The sequence below is a fragment of the Nicotiana attenuata genome, chromosome 2, assembly GCF_001879085.1.
Source record: "Nicotiana attenuata strain UT chromosome 2, NIATTr2, whole genome shotgun sequence".
In the NCBI taxonomy this organism is placed as follows: domain Eukaryota; kingdom Viridiplantae; phylum Streptophyta; class Magnoliopsida; order Solanales; family Solanaceae; genus Nicotiana; species Nicotiana attenuata.
In genome coordinates this window covers 503,204-522,433 of record NC_031990.1, presented here as the reverse complement: position 1 = coordinate 522,433, position 19,230 = coordinate 503,204, and positions in this window count along the sequence as shown.

The window sequence follows — 19,230 nt, the reverse complement described above, 5'->3', positions numbered from 1 at the left end:
CTCGAGTTTGATAGTCCTTTTTAGATGTAGTGTGCAATGGGAAAGGATTGGCTCGACTATTTTTATGGAGCATTTATTTTATAAAAGAACACTAGTAATTTGGCATGTTTGGTTATGCTTTTGGACTAGGTCAGAGTGGGTGACTCTTGGGGATGTTTCTAGTGGGTTCAAGATCTAAGATGTGGTACCTAAGGGTTTTCGGATTCGTTGTGTGACTGAAAATGCGAGATTTGCATTGGATTTTGAAAGAGACTTCAAGTATTTTTATATCATTTTCGATTTTGTGATGCATTGTTGAGAGATAAAAGAAACTATATCAGATTCATAGAAGGTCTCTTCAGAGCGGGAATTTCAATTTGAGGTACTACTGGGTGCATGAGAGGGAATAAAATGGCTTATGGTCTTAGGATGACGCAGTTTCAGGTTGGGATCACTTGGAATGAGTTTTCATTGAGGTCCATAGTGTATTGGGGAATAGATGTGTTATCCTGAAGGCAAGTCAGGAGGAATTTGAAGAAAGTTGGTTCAATTTAACAGTGGCTTGAGTTATGTGCAAATGAGTTCTGAAGAGTTTGCGATGGTTTTAACCACGACTTGAGATTTATGTCTTCTAAGGGTAATGAAGGTTGGTTTTGTATTGTGATTTTCTCCTGAATTGAGCTTAGTGGAAGGTTTCTCATCGATGAGGCGTTCATCCTAATTGTGATTCAAAGTTGATAAGGAGGTTCTCATATTTCCATATAATAGCATGATAGATCTAGCGAGCCACGTGGGATTGTGATTTAATGGACAAGATTACGGTTCAGTTCAAAAGGAAGGTTTTGAATTCTATTTTGAACAAGAAGCTTCAGATGCTTAAGATAATGCTAGCATTATCTTGTTTCGCCTGAGAAGGGTGTGCATTGTAGAAGACACGTTATGTATTGACTTGCGAATGCCTGACTAGTACTACAAAAATCATATGGCTGGTAACCGTTGATGTTTAGGTTTTGCTACTTGGCGCGGCATATTTATGGGAGTTTTTCTCATGAGGTGATTGTCTATGCGTGACGTATTAGTAATTTAAGTGGGAGAGTTAGAGACCAGGTATGGAGGTTCTTGTATTCTTGAGATTTAGTGCCTGGATGTTCTCACATACAAACTATTCCTTGGTTGCAGACTGTGAAAGTTTATTAAGGATTAGTCAGCTGATTGTATGTATCATGGTTAGGGTAACTATTGATTCTTGGAAGGCTATTTACCTATTTTGGAATGATTTGAATTCGTTTGGGGGCCTATTGTTAGGCCTAACAAGGATGTGTATTTTACACTAGATTGGATTTGCTTACTCAGTGCAGCTTTTGCTAGGGACTGTCATTAGGTGGAACGGATCTTATTCACAACCCGATCTATTTCATGTGTTACTCTCTTATGCTTCGATGTTGAGAGACTACTTGATTATTTACACGCATGTCGTGGCTTTGTTTAGTCCTTGTGGCTATTTATGAGTGAGATGACTCTTGAGATAATTATTTGCTTATTGCACCATAGTTTTGCTTATCTTTTCTTTTTCGTAATGCAATATGCTATTCGTCTCCCCATGATTATGTTTATGCACTTAACGTGCTTATGGTTGTAGGACGACGTGATTTCGTTGAGATCACTCGGAATTTGTTTTGATTGAGGCCCATAGTGCACTTCGGAAGAGAAGTGTTATCCTGAAGGCAAGTCAAGAGGAATCTGAAGAAAGTTGGGTTAGTTTAACAATGGCTTGATTATGAGAAAATGGGTTCTAAAGATTTGCGATGGTTTTGACCACGACTTGAGGTTGATGTCTTCTATGTGTCTGGAAGGTTGGTTGTGTGTTGTGATTGGTTTCGTGTTATGATTTTCTCCGGAATTGAGCTTAGTGGAGGGTTTCTGGTTTCTCGTATTTTCATATAATAGCATGATAAATGTGGTAAGCCACGTGGGATTGGGATTGAATGGATAAGGTTACAGTTCAGCTCGAAAGGAAGGTCATAAATTCTACTCAGCACGAGAAGCTTCAGATGTTTAAGAGAAAGCATTATCCTGCAGTGCCTGAGAAGGGTGTGTGTTATAGAAGACGCATTGTTTATTGACTTGTGAATGCTTGCATAGTACTACAGAATTCACGTTGCTGGTAACCGTTGATGTTAAGGCTTTGTTATGTGGCGTGGAATATTAATGGGTGTGTTTCTCATGAGGTGATTGTGTATGCATGACATATCACGTCATTTAAGTGGGAGAGTTAGAGATCAGGTACAGAGGTTCTTGTATTCTTAAGATTTAGAGACTGGATGTTCTCAGGCAGACTATCCCTCGGTTACAAATTGCGAAAGTGAGTTAAGGATTAGGCAGCAGATTATATGTATCATGTATAGGGTCATTGAGGATTCTTAGAAGGTTATTTAACTATTTTGGAATGATCTGAATTCGTTGGGGGGCCTATTGGTTGGCGTAACGAGGTTATGTATTCTACACTAGATTGGATTTTCTTACTCAACATAACTTTTGCTATGGACTATCATCGGGTTGAACTGATCTTATTCACGACTGATCTATTTCATATGTTACTCTCTTATGCTTCGATGGGCTGTGAAACTACTTGATTATTTACACGCATGTCGTGGTTTTGTTTAGGCTTTGTGGCGATATATGGGCGAGATTACTCTTGAGATATTGATTTATTTATTGCACTATAATTGTGCTTAAGGGTGGAAATGGGCCGGTCCAGGCCCGCGGGCTAAGTGGGCCGGGACTGGTAGGACCGCTAGAGGTGGGCTTGGGCTGGTCTCGTGGGCCGGTTCTTATCTAGGAATCATTAGGACCGGGCTCGTTTTCCCTGCTATGGGACCAGGACCGGACCGGTCCCTTAGCAGGCCAGAAGGGTCCAACAGTTATTTTTATTTAAAAAAAATTAGCCGTTTGGCTATTTAATAAAAGAGCTATTAGGATTTAAAAAGTCGTTGGCTATTTACAAAATAGCCATTTAACCACCCCCCCAACTTTGTTTTAACCCTAAACTATTTATAATTGCACTTTTCCCTATTTTCAACTGTAAATACCCCCTCATTCTTTCATTTTTCTTACAAAATCAATATCAATCTATCTCAATCTCTCTCTAATTTCTTCTATACTTGCTACATATTACTTACTTTATTCCAAAAAATAGTCAAAAAATATTTAGGTTGTTACAATTTATGAAAAATTGTGAAGTTGGTTAATTGATGTCTTCAAGTCTTAACATCTTATTGTCTTTAATTTCTATTTAATTTTCTTTAAATCACTATTTTGCCGTTGGGCCCACTTAGCCGGCTGGCCCAACCCGTTTAGCTCGGGACCATGAGTTCATGGTCCCAGTCCCCGACCGCTTCCTACAAAAAGATCGTTTAGCCCGGGACCGCTAAGATCGTTTATTTAAGGATCGGGACCGCGGCCCACGAGATCGGTCCACTTGCCACCCCTAGTTGTGCTTGTCTTTTCTTTTTTGTGGCGCATTTCTATCTGTCTCACCATAGTTATATTTATGCACTTTGTTTGCTTGCTGTTGATACGTATGTGTTTGGTGAGTATAAGGATTATGGCTCGATGGGTATTTCTACGAAGATATTATGCTGAATCGGGTTGTGTGGTGCATTGATATGATGTTGGATCAGGTTGCGTGTCGCAACTGTTTTGTGTGTTACGATTCCTTGTGCTTATTTCATCTATTTTGTTTCTCCTTGGTGAGATGGGTTCATAGTGTTATGCTTTTGTTGTATATCTAGTAAACATGTGGATGGTTCTATTTGGGTTCTCTTCCTATTATTGGTCATATTGGTGTTGTTGTTTGTTTGGCGCATGGATCGCATCATACGAGGCTCTAGATGATGTGGCATGTAGATCATGCAGCTTGTATTGGACGAGAAGAGGTTATTAGACCTAGAATTTGTGCAATTGGATTTGTATAAGCTATATTTGGTAGAAGACTACCATTAGTCAGTTTGATTTTTGGTAATGGTTCTTGCCACGCAACAGAACTCCATTACTTGTGTTTTGGATGGGTGATTATGAGTTTCTACACAATTTTTTCATCATTAGCAATTATTGTAGGCAAAAGATACGATTTTGGGCATATGAGTTATGGAGAACATCGTGTGGTTATGTCTCTAGAATGCATTTATGGCATGATGCAGCTTGTGGGGATTAATACAGTGTATATAAACAAGAATCGAATCTTATAGGGAATCCTAAATGTTGGAATTTGCTTCTAACGCTTGTGGCTAAGATCGAAGGAAGAATCTTTTGTCGAGATCATGTTAATGGCTTATATGGATTGAGGTGGTATAGGTATGTGTGTATGAGGTGCTCAGGTATTTGACGGCTTTGGAACGACTCTTAGCACGTTCTAGGACAAATATATCATTAAGTGAGGGAGAATGTAACAAACCGATCGGTAATTTTGAGATTTAGCATTTTTGTTCGGTGGTTTAAGATCTTGAGTTGCTTTAAATGATGCATCATAACTTGCATATATGGTTTGTTTTGATATTTAAGAGGTTCAGGATTGATTTGGAAGTTCTCAATTTGGAAGCTCTAAGTTGGAAGAGTAGACCAAATTTGACTTCTTCTAAATGACCTCTAATCGGAGTTTTGATGGTTCTGATAGGCCGGATTGTGATTTTGGACTTGGACGTATGTCTGGATTTGATTTCTGAGCATCCTAAATGATTTTAAGGGTAATTGCTGAAAGTTGGCATTTTGAAGGTTTAAGAATAGGCTAAGTTTGACCTGGAGTGGACTTTGGTGATATCAGATCATGTTTGGTACTACGAGACTTGGGACAGGTTCATGTTGTCATATTGCAATTATATGTGAAATTTTGTTCCATTCCGAGTTGTCTAAGTATGATTCGTCACGTTCGGTATTTTTTGAAAGAAGTTGGAAGTTTGGAGAGCTTATTAGTTTGGTTGGGCATGCGATTCTTAGTTATGATGTTATTTTAGAAGTTTTGAGACCTCGAGTAGGTCCATATTGTGTTCATGGACTTGCGTGAGTAATTGGACGGGGTCTCAGGTGGATTGGGTTTAGACCATCTGGAGCATGTTTGGAATTGGATGGTGTGCTGGTGTCTGGTGTTCTTTGCATTCGCAACGGTCACGCATTCACAACAACGGATTTTGGTCGGTTGGTAGCTATTCTTCGTGTTCGTGGGTAAGGTGTTATGTTCGCGTAGAGTTAGGGGCCAGAAGCATCGTGTTCGCTTAGGGTCGGATGCATTCGCATAGAGGTAAAGGCGGACCATGGCCGGCTTTCGCGTTAGCAAGGGAGCTATCACGTTTGCAAGGAAACAGTACTGTATGGGAAGAATTTAGCCTCGCGTTCGCGAGGCTGATCATGTTTGGCCATTGCGATCACAGGAGCTCGCGATCGTGAAGATCAACGCCCGGGCAGATTTATATGTTAGAATTTCGGTACTTAGCTCATTTTATCTCATTTCTCAAATTGTAAGGAACATTGGGGTGTTCTTGAAGAGCTATTTCCTTCATCTAATATAAGGTAAGTGATTACAAGTTGTTATGAACTAAATACATGGATAACATATTGAATTTAACATGAAAATTGGTAGAAATTGTTGGAAAGTATGAGTTTTTCGTAAAAACCTAAAATTTGGTAAAAATACAATTTGACCACAAAACTGGGCATGGATTAGAGAACACATTATATATTTCAGTTCGTGGTTCTATGGGTAATATTTTTTTCGAAGAATTTTCGGAATCCATGCGCATGAGGTCGGGTTGTCTTTTGTTGCCTTTTTGTGCGAGCTTGGGAATAATTTCTAATTGATTAATTATGGGTTCTTAAGTATGTTTTGACTGATTTTCAAGTTCTTTGGCTACGGGTTGTCTGGCATTGGTTTGAGGTGTTAGAGCGTTGTAGGAGCCGACATCGAATTCCAAAGCAAGGTAAGTCTCCTGCCTAACCTTTTAAGGGAGAAATTATCCATGTAGGTATTCTATTTGATATGTGCTATATGCTATGTGTTAGGAGAGCTACATACTTACAACTTGAAGAGTGTACGTGTGTATGCTAGATTTTTGACACATTCGGGTAGACTTAGACTTATACCATGCTTTAGCTGTACTACTTGAGTTAATATTGCCTGTTTAGATGCTTTAATTCACGCTTTAGCCTGAGACTAGACTTTTTTAGTTTACCGAGATTTGTTATTCTAAAGGCTTGGCATGATACTTGATTAGCCGTGGAATTATACTTTCACTTATGGATTACTCTCGTGTGGTACTTATTTGTCCGGATGTTTCGTGACTATTTAACTCATATGTATACCTGCGAGTTGGGCTAGTGTCCTGTCAAAAGTTCCAATATTCTTATGGGATCAAGTTGTTCGCCTCAGCAATACTCTTAGAAAAACACCTCTGTAATATTCTTATGGGATCGGGATGATCACCTCACCACTACTCTTATGGGATCGGCTCATTCGCCTCGGCATGATTATATGGAATATTTATAGCCTTAGGATCACTCTTATAGGATCAGGCCGTTCACCTCAGCGGGACTATATCGAATATTTGGATAGGGAGTCAGTGTGTATATGAGCATCTTGACTCGTTTTGGAATTTGCACCTTATATTTGTCATATATACTCCATTCGAGACACTAATTGGTACTTGAAGTTTCACACTTGGTTTTTTTATTGGAAAGCGTGTTGTACATATTTATTTGTTTTGTAGCTACTTGCCATGTCGCATACCTGTCTATTTCTCATGTATATCTGATTATTGGACCAACAGTAAGTGTCGATGCCGACCCCTGTCACTACTACTTTGAGGTTAGACTAGATACTTACTGGATACGCATTGATTTACATACTCATACTACACTTCTACACTTTTTTGTGCATGTGCTAAGATAGGTCCATCCGGTGGTCATACATGCACGTAGGTACCTCTACTAAGGAGACTTTGGGGTGAGCTTCTTTCTATGCCTCTATTCATACCACAGAGAGTCCCCTTCCTATTAATTTACTGTATTTTGTCCACTTTCTTTTCCATACATTTGATGTAGTAGTGTTGTGTATTCCGGTAGATGCTCATGCACTTTTGACACTGGTTACGGGATTGTGGATCGCTTGCTCTATTTTTGTATTGGTTTATTTAACATTGTAATTGTATTTGAATCAGTGTACAGGCTACTTTTATAAATACTTGATATCTCACGTACAATTGAGAATGCTTTCCAATTATTTTGATTCTTATTATCTTAATTTCTATATCTCTCGTTATTTTCTTGTTATTTAACTGCACAGATTTCTTGTCTTAGCCTCGTTACTACCTCATCGAGGTTAGGCTCGACACTTACGGAGTACATTGGGTTAGTTATACTCATACTATACTTCTGCACTTCTTGTGCAGTTTCTGGCATTGGTCCTAGTGGTATGCAAAGAGCTAACTAGCTTGCACGGTTGAGGAGACTTGAGGTAGTGCTTTACTTTCATCTGCAGTTCTTGAAGTCACATTTCTATTTGTTCTCCTACTGTTTATTTGCATCAAACAGTGGCATTCATCATTTCAAACATTGTATTTAGTGATGCTATAGAAGCTCAGGTACTTAGTGGCACCAGTTCTGGGAGGTTATTGGACGAATGTTTGGGCTTAAACTCGTTATGTGTTTTTGAGTTTTACTCTTTATTATGATATTATGTTGCTTTATGTTAGTTTGGTTCTTCTATTATTGTGAAGTGTTGGCTTGCTTAGAAAGTTGTGCTAGCCATCATCACGACCTCATGGTTGGGATTTGGGATAGTAACATGTTGGCATTAGAGCACTAGGTTGCACAGATCTCACGAGTCGCGATAAAGCTTGGTAGACTCTTGAGGATTGGTACGAAGATGTCAGTACTTATCTTTGAGAGTCTATAAGTCTTTTAGGAAACTTCACTTTCTTTTCTTATGTACTTGTAATGACCCGGCTAGTTATTTTGTGTATTTGAGTCTCGTTCCCTTATTTGATGATTCCGGTAAGAGTGTTTGTTCGTTTTTGACTTGTGGAGAACGTTGGTTTTGATTCAAGAAGGCTCGAGAGTGATTTGGAACACTTAGTATCATTTTTGGAAGCTTAAGTTGTAAGAATTGATCGAGGTTTGAATTTTTTATAAACAACCTTGGAATGGTATTTTGAGGGTTTCAATAGGTTTATATGGTAATTTTGGACTTAGGATTATGTTCGAAATTAGATTTGGAGGTTCCTAGGATGTTTTGCTACTATTTGCTGAAAGTTGGCAATTGGAAGGATTGGGGAGTTCATAGGTTTGACCGAGAGTTGGCTTCGAGGTAATAAGGTTCATATTGTTATTCCAGAAGTTGTAATAGGTTCATTTTATCATTTGAGACTTGTGTGAAAATTTTGGATTTAATCCGGATTGGTTAGGTTTCAATTGGACTCTTGGTTCGACATTTGGATGTTGATGATCGTAAAAGAAGCTAAACACGTATTTTGATCATTGATTCTTTGTTTTGATGTTATTCTTTATATGTTGAAATTTTTTATAAGTTTAAATTAGGTATTGGAAGTTGTTGGCATGATTGGACGGGGTCCCACGGGGCTCGAGTGTGATTTCGGACTACTTTTTCTTTGTTTGGAGTTGCTGGTTTTTTGATATTTTGTAGTGTTTCACGATCAGCTTGTCTCACGACCGCGGAGGAAGGGGAGCTGGCAGTGGAGTTTTCTTCTACACATTCATGAAGTAGGTGACACGTTTGCGGTTGGTTGGAAACAGAAGCTTCGCGTTCACGACTGGGTGTCGCGTTCGCGATGGATAGGTGCTAGGTAGTAGGCAATTCGCGGATGGGATCTTGCGTTCACGTAGGCTTATCTTATACATGGTGATGTTCGCATGCATGATTTCACGTTCGCATGCATGCCTTCGCATTCACGAAGGGAAATTTGAGCTTGGGAGTTTTGGCCTTCACGATCGCAATGCAGGTCCCGCGATCGTGATGCATAGGCCTATGAACACCACTTTAAGTTGGATCAGGATTTTACCCACAATATCATATTTTAGGCCCTAGACTTTGAGAGTGCAAAATTGTGAAGATATATTTCACTGCATCATTGGAGGTAAGTAATTTTACACTTGGATTTAACTTTATATCACGATTTTCATGGATTTCTACGCCTAAAAGCTTGGATTTTAGTGAAATTTGGGGAGTTTTGGTAAAACTTTTAGAAAGAGAATAATTTAGATTTGAACTTCTATTTGGGGTTGGTTTTTGATGAAACTTGAATATTTGTACTCGTATCGAAATGGGTATACGAGATTTTGAGTTTTGTTAGGTTCCTAGAGGCGAGCCTGGGTTGTCTTTGTGTATTTGATTAAAGATTCTACCTTTATTGTTTGGGTTCGATTTTTTAGCTTTGTTTGACGTTATTGGGTTAAAAAGTATCAACAGTTGAAAAGTATTAAGCATGTTTTTCTGGAACAGAAATAACCATAACGATGCTCAGATATAGATTTAAATATAGCATGCTCAAATAACAGAGTCGGGACCCCCGGTTAGCATATAAGGATGTCAACTAACTAACAGTTAAATAAAAATTTCTAAATGAGTCAATAATAAGGATGCATACTCAACCTGTACAAGATCCATATATCCTAATACGCAATCCATGTATCAACATGAATAAGAGAGCAAATGTAGTTACATAAGTCAAATAAATCATGAATCAATGAGTACGTAGACAAAACAAAGCATTCAATAATCAAATTCTACCCGGTCAAGTAAGGCCCGGTAAAATTTGCCAAGGAATTCAAGTTTTGTGGTCTCAAGGTAGGGAAATGTATACGGAGGTAGCGGTAAGGAATTTTGGGATTGTAGAATGCACTAAAGAAGTTGGTGAAAATTTTGGTAGAAGAAGGCAATTATGCGTTCAGATTCGCGATCATAGATCCATTCAGTGGGCTGCATAACCGTCGCATAGTTGAGTAGAGAATTGGTTGAATTTTGAAGGTTTTTTTACGGTCCATTCTGCGATTGCATATCCATTTCACGATCCGCGTTTTTCGTCGCAGATTTGGCATAAAGAATTTTGCTGAGTGATCCTGCGATCCATTCTGCGGCCGCATAAGTGGTATGCGGGTCGTAGACATGCCGCAGACCGATCCAGACTAGCCTAGTTCTTGGCATCATTTATGCGGCCTATTTTGCGGGCCGCATATCTGTTATAGGGTCCATTATGCGACCGCAAACCTGAGTTCGGAGGATTCATTTTTCTATTTTTATAATCCGACTTGTTTTGATAAATAACCTTTGGGGATCATTTCGAAATGAATGTCTGGTAAATTTAGAAAGAGGTAAGAGTATTTATGAGAGAGAAGGGGGAGGCCTAGCATTCTAATCACCCATTCTTACACCAATCTTCAAGAATCAAGGAAGCCACTCACTAGACCACTATCTATCCAGGTATGTTCCTGTCCTACACCACCCGTGCAAGTTGTTTTAGGGTCTAAGTATATTGTGGGGTTGGAAATAGGCCATGCATGTGACAACAGGTTGTAGTATGTGGGGTTACTGAACCATTTTGGGTAGTTTCTTGTTGAAATTGGTTGAGGGAGGAAGGGATTACCATTTTAGGGCTTTGTAGTCTATTTTGCATACTAGATGTTTGACAAAATTCCTAAGAGAGTTACACCATGGGAATCCTTCGAATTATTAACCGCTTTTCGCTATCTTCCTATAGATTGTTATTGCTATATGTGTTAGGGCATTGTAGTAACTTAAGAAAATCTCAAACAAGGTATGTTGGCTAAACTTTTCTCTGAGTAGAATACCATGATGTTCCTTTAAGTTTCAAGTATGTTTTCCCCAAGCTCCTAATTCCCATGTTCCGAGTTAGTCCTTACATATTTGACTATTCCGAATAAGCTTGTGTTGAAAGATATATACTAAAATGTGCACCAAATTCTCCTATCGTCTTATGTTCTCCGTCGGGAATGTATCCAGTGTGACCAATATGTCGAGATAGTATGATTTCAAATCATGTTTAAATTGCAAGTTGTTGTGTCCATTTGTGAAAGAAAACTCAATGTGCCCCTATTGTACATATTTTTTCTTAAGGTCTTGATTCCAAATGATCTTATTGATTATGATCTATAAATATGCTTGAAAGTGAAAGAACTGAGAGTGTGATGTAAAACGTGGCCATGGTTTTTTTAACTAGTGCATTGATTTGAAGTCATGATAAATCATATGTCACCATGCTCTCCTTTATAAATATATCCAATTTGATTTGAGTTCTTACATGCTCATGTGTCGAAATGGTGCATTTCCCTTTTTTGGAAAGGAGTATTTCAAGAATAAATGGTGTATTGCTCGTTTATGATTTTAATATGTGTTTCTATTTCTTGTCAGTTGCCCCATTCTATGGGAAGAAACCTTTTGTGTTTAAAGTTTCCATTACTAATGAATTTGAAGTTATAATTTCGGAATATTCTATGTGTTGATGTTGAGATGATGATCCTAGAAAGTAAAGAAATGAAAGTGTGGAATATGAATTATAACCACCGTGCCTTCAATGGTGAATCATATGAGTGTGGTTGAAAGTACTAATTAAACTATATGTAGTGTAAAAGATTATGAGGTGAATATATTTTGTTTGTGTCTTTGTGTGCAAATAAAAAGATACTTTTGGGAGTATCATTAGCAAACCGAGAAAGGGTGGGGCATGAGGTCGACACCCGAAATTCCACATGCCGGTGTAGGAATGAACTGTGATTATTCCCCTTATTTGGGATGAAATTGAAATATTGCTGTGATTGTGACTATTCACTCTTATTGGGATGAGATTGATGATAGCTGTGAATTGGATATGATGAAGTCGACCCACACGGCATATGTGGGAAGGCGGCCTAGCCGATCGGGTAGAGATCGAATACCATGTTGCGCGCGTGGTGGTTCCCACTCTCGGTAACACCTTTCTTTTGTATCACCTGTCAATCCACATTGTTCATGAAGAGATGGCCTTGCCGATCGGGCGGAGATCGAACTCCGTGATAAAAACACCGTGGTATCTCAATGCTAACGATCTCCCAACCAAAAATACATGTTATATCCGTATGTGAACATTATTATGTTTTATACTTGACATTTGGATATCATTGATTGTTACTTGTTGCTTCCATGGTGTTTCCCCTACTGATATTAGTGTTCTATTTCGAAAGAGGACATTTAGCTTTACATACTAGTACTATTCCATATGTACTAACGTCCCTATTATCGGGGGCTGCATCTTCAATGGATCAAGGTAGTTCGTCAGCAGGTGGTCTTGATCCTTGTTAACAGTTACTCTCCAGTCAGCAGGTTTTGGTAAGCCCTACTCTGTTTCGGGATTTATGCCATTTGACGTTGTATTTTGTGCTTTTAGGTATAGCCGGGGCCTTGTCGTCGGCACTTCAATTCTACTCTTATGTTGTATTTAGAGGTCCGTAGACAGGTTGTGGATGGTGTTTATTGTTTAGAATTTAACTACAAGTATTGGTATTTGGCAAACCTGTTTTTTATCACCTCTATAAACCTGTAATATTTTGGAAATCTTAAGTGAATACCCCTTTGAGTAATGGAAAAAGAATGTGGAGTACTTGACTCTTCTCATGTCTATCACTTATATTGATTCTTATATTGTTAATAGGCAAGGTTGGGTAAAAAGCATTAAGTAGGCTTGCTTGATCGGTGTATCTTAGTTGAGCGCCGGCCGCGCTCCCCGAGGTCGGGGCGTGACAGGTCATGAATATAAACTCGGGGTATATGGATCTTGTGCCGGTTGAGAATGCATTCTTATTATTGACTCATTTAGAAGTTTTAATTTAACTGTTATTTGTTACATGACATCATTATATGCTAACTAGGGGTCCCAACTCTGTTATTTGAGCATACTATCCTTTATATCTATATCTGAGACTCGTTATGGTTATTTTTGTTCCAAAACAGCATGCTTAATACTTTTTAACTGTTGATATATGTTACCCTTGTTATTCATGATATTTCTTATCGTTTCAGTTGTTAATTCCATTATTATACTTGTGTGGTAAGTATTCGGAAGCATCTAGCCTCTCCACTGCTTCTTCGAGGTTAGATTTGATACTTACTGGTATCGATTTTGGTGTACTCATACTATGTTTCTACACATCTTTTCATGAAAATCCTTTGGTGGGCCCTAGTAGAGCTTCCTGATTGAGCTAGAAAATTTCACGGAGACTTTGGGTGAGCTGCACCTCATGGATCTACTTTGTAGTCCCCGAGTCCATGTCCCTTTTATATTTCTATCTATTTGGGTTCGTACTGTATTGGCCGTGCTTAGGCTGTGCTAGAGTTTTATCAGATATTATTACTGTTTCGAGACTTTTCCATCTTTATTTATTATATATCTCTATTAAATAATGAGAAGGGATTTTATTTGATAATTGTGAATTAGCTTGCTTAGCAAGTTCGGCTAGGCGTCATCACGGCCTTGAGGTGGTATTTTGGATCATGACAAGTTGGTATCAAATCTGTAGGTTGTGTAGGCCTAACGAGTCACGAGCAGTTCTAGTAGAGCCTTGTGGATCGGTACAAAACGTCTATACTTATCTCTGAGAGGCTACTAGATATTAGAAAACTGTAATGACCCAATCATTCGTTTTGAGAATTAGCATTATGTTCGATGGCTTAAGGTCTCGAGTAGCGTCGTATTGTGAATTATGAATCGCGTGTGCGATCGGATTCAGTGTTTGGATAATTTGGGATTGATTTGGAAGAATGATTCTTATTTTAGAAGCTTAACTGGCAAAGAGATTACCAGAGTTTGACTTTTTCATAGAAGACTCTAGAATGGTATTTTGATGATTCCAATAACTTCATGTGGTGATTTTGGACTTATGCGCGTGTACGGATTTGGATTTGGAGGTCCGTAGGTTGATTAGATGCATTTTGGCGAAAGTTGGAAAGTTCAAGGTTTGGAAGGTTGAGAAGTTTGACCGGGAGTTGACTTTGTTGATATCGAGTTCGGACTACAATTCTGTAAGTTGATATAGCTCTGTTGTGTCATTTGGGACTTGCATGCAAAATTTGAGGTCATTTCAGATTGATTTGATATGATTCAGCACGAGTTGTAGAAGTTGAAAGTTTATTAGTTTATTAGGCTTGAATTGTATTGAAATTCGTAGTTTTGATATTGTTTGATGTTATCTGAGGCATCGATCAGGTCCGCATTATGTTATGGAACATTTTGCTATGTTCGGACGGGTTCTTGGGGCCTCGGGTGAGTTTCAGATGGGCTACGGGCCATTTCTCATATTTTGGATTGCTGATCTGATATCTGGTGCCTTCTTATTCGCGATCGCGAGGGTAATGTCGCCTTCGCGTCAGGGAAATTGGAGGCAGGCAATATTTGTTCTTCGCGTTCGAAGCTTGGAAGACTTTTGTCTTCGTGTTCGCATGTTGTGTCTCGCGAACGCGCTGAAGGTAAGGCGGGAAGGGCATCAGGCAATTTTCCCTTCGCGTTCGCGAGTACGCAGACGCGTTCGCATAGGGTATGAGGTATTGGTCACCACGTTCGTGACTGTTGTATCGCATTTGCGTAGCACGATCTGGCAGCTAATGTATTTTGTTCTTCGTGATCGCGAAGTATGTTCTTCGAGTGCACCAGGGTAGAATATAAAAGTACTCTTGTTTACCGTGAAAATGGTAATAACAATTAAATTTGTTGATGGGACTCTAAAAATACGCGATCTATTTTTATGCTAGTTGTAGAGAAGTTGATTCTATACATGTGAAGTTTAAGGACGAGATGCGAACTGAAATAGAGCTATGATCGAACCGATAAATAATCACTTGGGTCCTCGAGCTAGTCGATTTAGGGCCTTGAGGTCGATTCCCGAGCTCGGGCTCGAGCTATTAGGGACAGTCGGGAAAGGACTAGCAGATGCGATAATATTAAAGGAGGCTCTTTATGGCCAATGATAAACAATAAATGAATAATAAGTATGAAGATAATAAAATAAAGCAACAATATCGAGAGAGTGTATTAGAGAGAAAAGAGAGAGAGAGTTATCATATATTTCATGTAGAGTAGTTGGAGCAACATTCTCCTTACAAAATAGTAAAGGTCCCCTTTATATAGAGAAGGGGAAACCTTATATGGTAAGACATATATTAGCTGTAAAGGTATGGAGAAAGGACGGCTAGATGTGACACACCGATTAGTGTTCAGAGTAGCCCGGCTAGGCTTTGTCAGACTTAGCCGTGCATCTTGGGAACTCCCACTTTGACCCTAGCTTCGACCGATATTCTTTTCAAGCCGGGTATCGATGAGCTCTGAGGAAGGAGGCCCGAGCGCATATCTGCGGCGCCGAGACTTCGGGGTAGTCTTCCGAATCGGGAAATTGGACCCGTTGCTCGGGGCAACCTGATGACGGGGAAATCGGGTCCCCCCCCCCCGATTTTATCGTATACAGATAGTCTCCGCATTTCTTAGAGTGAAGGCGATAAGAAACTATCTTGAGTTTCTTCCTCCTCAAGTGTTCTTGTAATCAGCATCGATCGCAAGACACCAAGGCGCGATACGCACGTAGCCCCTGAAAACCTCTATATTGATTATGGTAGTTGGTTGTCTCTTGGCCTTCTTCAATGCGCACACAGAGCTTCTATAAATACTCCGCTTCTCCCTTTCTTATTTTCTTTAAACCACTGCACTTCCAAACCCCAGAAAAGGTTCGCTCTTCCTTTGTTTTGCAACTCTCTTTCTCCTTCCAGAGTTTTCTAGTAATGGCGAAAATTTCTGCCTCTACCTCTCAGGAGGTTGCGGTTTCATCATCTTTGCTTTTCTCTCAAGGTAAAGTGGACACACCTCCCCGTGCTGAAGATTGTGTCCCCGGACCCTTTGCGATGACTTCTGATTTCAAGGTCGAGAGACCTTTCTCGAAGCCAGAGTGTTGTGAACCCGTAATTTGATATATCAGCTCGATAACGGACGTTGGAAGGGTAAAAACTGACTGCCGCTGGGGGGATACCGTGCTTGTGGAGGTCCCTGCCAGGGAAGAAGATATTACGGCACATAAGGCCGGCTTTCTGAGTGTGTACACCTATCCATTCACCTTAGGGCCAGTGGGGCCATCCTCGCCCCCGATCGACCCCGTGATTCTCGATTTCTGTCGGCGGTATCAAGTAACCCTTGGTCAAATTCATCCTTCATTCTGGCGCGTTGTTTATATGATCAGGCAACACACAAACATGGTCGGGGAGATGCCCCTCACCCTAACCACCTGATCAGGATGTATAGCCCTCGTCTCCTCCGTGGGGGCCTAATCAAGCTACGATGTCGGGACCCGAGGTCTCTCTTCGCCTGCACCGACGAACTCGGGAGTGGAGGATGGGTGAGCCAATTTGTCTGAGTGAGGACTTCCGGCCTGATTCTGGCAGAAAAGATGATGTTTCTTGAGAACTGGAACGCGGGGCATAAGTAGACGCGTTATCTAGACTTCCTTGCTTCTTTTTGATAATGTCTCTCCAGGCATCTAACTTTTCTTCTCGTATCATTTCAGCCGTAGCGACCTACCTTGGCGCGGTTCTGGATCTCCGGGAATGGGTCGGCCGCTTGTATTCGATCTGCCCATATGCTGAGCGAGTGTGGTGCGATTTATCCTGAGCTCGATGCGAATCCAAGGATCATGGTAAGCTCTGAAAACTGTTGTGGCCGCATTCTTTTACCCTAATCGCTATTAGTATCGTTCCCCATTTTTGTATGTCGCCTCTGCATTTGTATAGGTCTGGGGAAAATCCCATTGGTGAAGGAAGCATTGCCCGTTGAGGGGAACGCCCCGGTGCCGGTGAGAGGAAGAGAACGCAGGAGGATCCATTAGGCGGGCCGCCGGAACTCAAAAAGTTTAAGGTGGAAAAGTCTAGGGTCGACCCGGCAGCTCTAACTCCAGAAACGGCGGAAAACCCTCGAGCTGAAGGTAAGGGGGGAGTAGCTTCCCGACGGCTCCCGAGGAACGTTCAAATTTTGCCGATCCCTGGGCCGTAGGGACAGAGGCTTCTAAACCGGAGCTTGATGCGTTGTGGTTCAGCTTTGTGGTGGGGAGACCATGGACGGAGCATCAAGTACTACCCCTGACTTTGCTGGCGGCCAAGATTCTCCTCGGGTCGAGGTGCTCTTGATAGGCAGTTCGGAGGGGCCCAACTCCGGAACCCTGGGAGGACAAGGGGAAGATCTCGCCAATGCCACGGTCGTGATTGATTCTCCCCAGGGAACGGCCCTACCCCCTCGGGGAGTGAAGGATGGCCAGCATGAATAGCCCCCCACTGTAGGGACACCAGTCGAAGCGGAGATGCGCCCGGGACACTGCCAATCGTTCTCCGGGGAATTCCTGAGATTGATGTTTCACTTGTTTTTGGCGAATGGGCAGACTTTGTGAGAGGGTAACTTTTGCTAACTCTGTCGGCCGTTCTGGGCTGCTTCCGATCTTTGGTTTTTTCTGACTTATCTTTTTTCGTGGCCGCAGGCAAAGGCGCTTTATAACTAGGTTTTCACCCGATACCAAAGTGGACCTGTCGTGAGCGTGAGAAAGCCTATCTTACCGAGCAGGTTTATCCATCCTCTATTTACTATCTTTTGATTTTTGTTAGTTTTTAGTGATTTAGCATGTTGTACCTTCTTCGTGCAGTTTGAGAAAGAAAGTGCCTTGCTAAGGGAGGAGCTTCGGGCCATAGATGCTGAGATTTTCGAGCTTAGACGGTACGTATGGGAGATAACTTTCGAGAGGAGCACCCTCCAGGGGAAGGTGACCTCTATTGGGCGTCAGCTCCAGCATTCGAAGGAGGACAGCGATAAGTACAGGGGTCTCCACTCCGAGCTGGTAGCTTCACTTTCTAGGATCAAAGCTGAAGCCGAGGCGCTTGTATCTTTGCATGGGGAGGAAGCTATTGCCGCAAGCGCTCGCATTGAGAGGGCGTCTGGGGAGGCTAGTCCGAGATTAACTTGAGATGTGGCTCGTGCTTGGTTGGAACCTCGAAAACAGACCTCTAGAGGTGTGCCAGGCGGCAGCTCAGTTGGTGCCGAGGGCGAATTCGCAGAAAGGGAAGATGTCGTTGAGAAAGGGTCCCTGGAGAACTCGTAGTTATTAGGGTGCAACCCTTGGTGGAGCCATTGAGGATGTAGGCCTGATAATGGATTAGGATTCTGTCCATTTCCTTCTTCGTATATAGTATTTTTATATTTTTATATGTATGAAAGGAAACTTTGCGGCTTTGCTTCCTCTATTCCCTTTTCTGTCTCAAATTCGGTCGGGTGATACGGTTTCAAAGTTGGCAAGAATCCTTAGATTCATTATATGGCCCTGGGCTTTTTAGGCAGTCCTGGGGGCTCTTACGCGCTCGGTCGATGCGACCTTTAGTGTAAGTAGGCATTTGAGCGCTTATGCTTTTGCTCAACTGTATTGGGTAAAGTCTCCGAGTCGGGTTTCGACTCGAGCTTATATAACCCTCAAGCTTTTTATGTTTGCGTGGGCCGGCGATAGTGGCTCTTACGCCTTTGATTGAAGCGATCTTTTATGTGAATGGCCTTGGGGCTTATTGTATTTGCGTAGGCTGGCGACAATGGCTCTTACGCTTTAACTCTTTTGGATTCAGTCTCCGAGTCGGGCTACGACACGAGCTCATTTGACCCTCAAGTTTTATGTTTGTATTGGGCAGGCGACAATGGCTCTTACGCCTTTGATCGAAGCGTCCTTTCATGTAAGCTGGTGACAATGGCTCTTACGCTCTGCCCTTAGGCATGTGTGTGGCCCTGAGGCTCATTAGGCTGGCGAAAATGGCTCTTACGCTTTGCCCTTAGGCATATGATTGGCCCTGAGGCTCGTTAGGCTGGCGACAACGGCTCTTATGCTTTGCCCTTAGGCATATGTGTGGCCTGAGGTAGGCTGGCGACAACGACTCTTACGCTTTGCCCTTAAGCATATGTAGGCTTTATTTTCCTCTCGTTAAGGACTTAATGATTTTGCCTGACCTGTCGTCGGTTCGGGAAGAACCTCGATTTCTAGTTGTTTGCGGCGATGTTCGAGCACCTCGTAAGGTTTGGCTCGTAGGCTGAGTAACTCGAAGCCTTATGATATGGAGCTAACATGGTCGAAGCTCATTTGACTGTCGAGGGTAGCCTGTTTAACGGGTTCTTTTCAAAATAGATTCGAAGTAATGGCCTA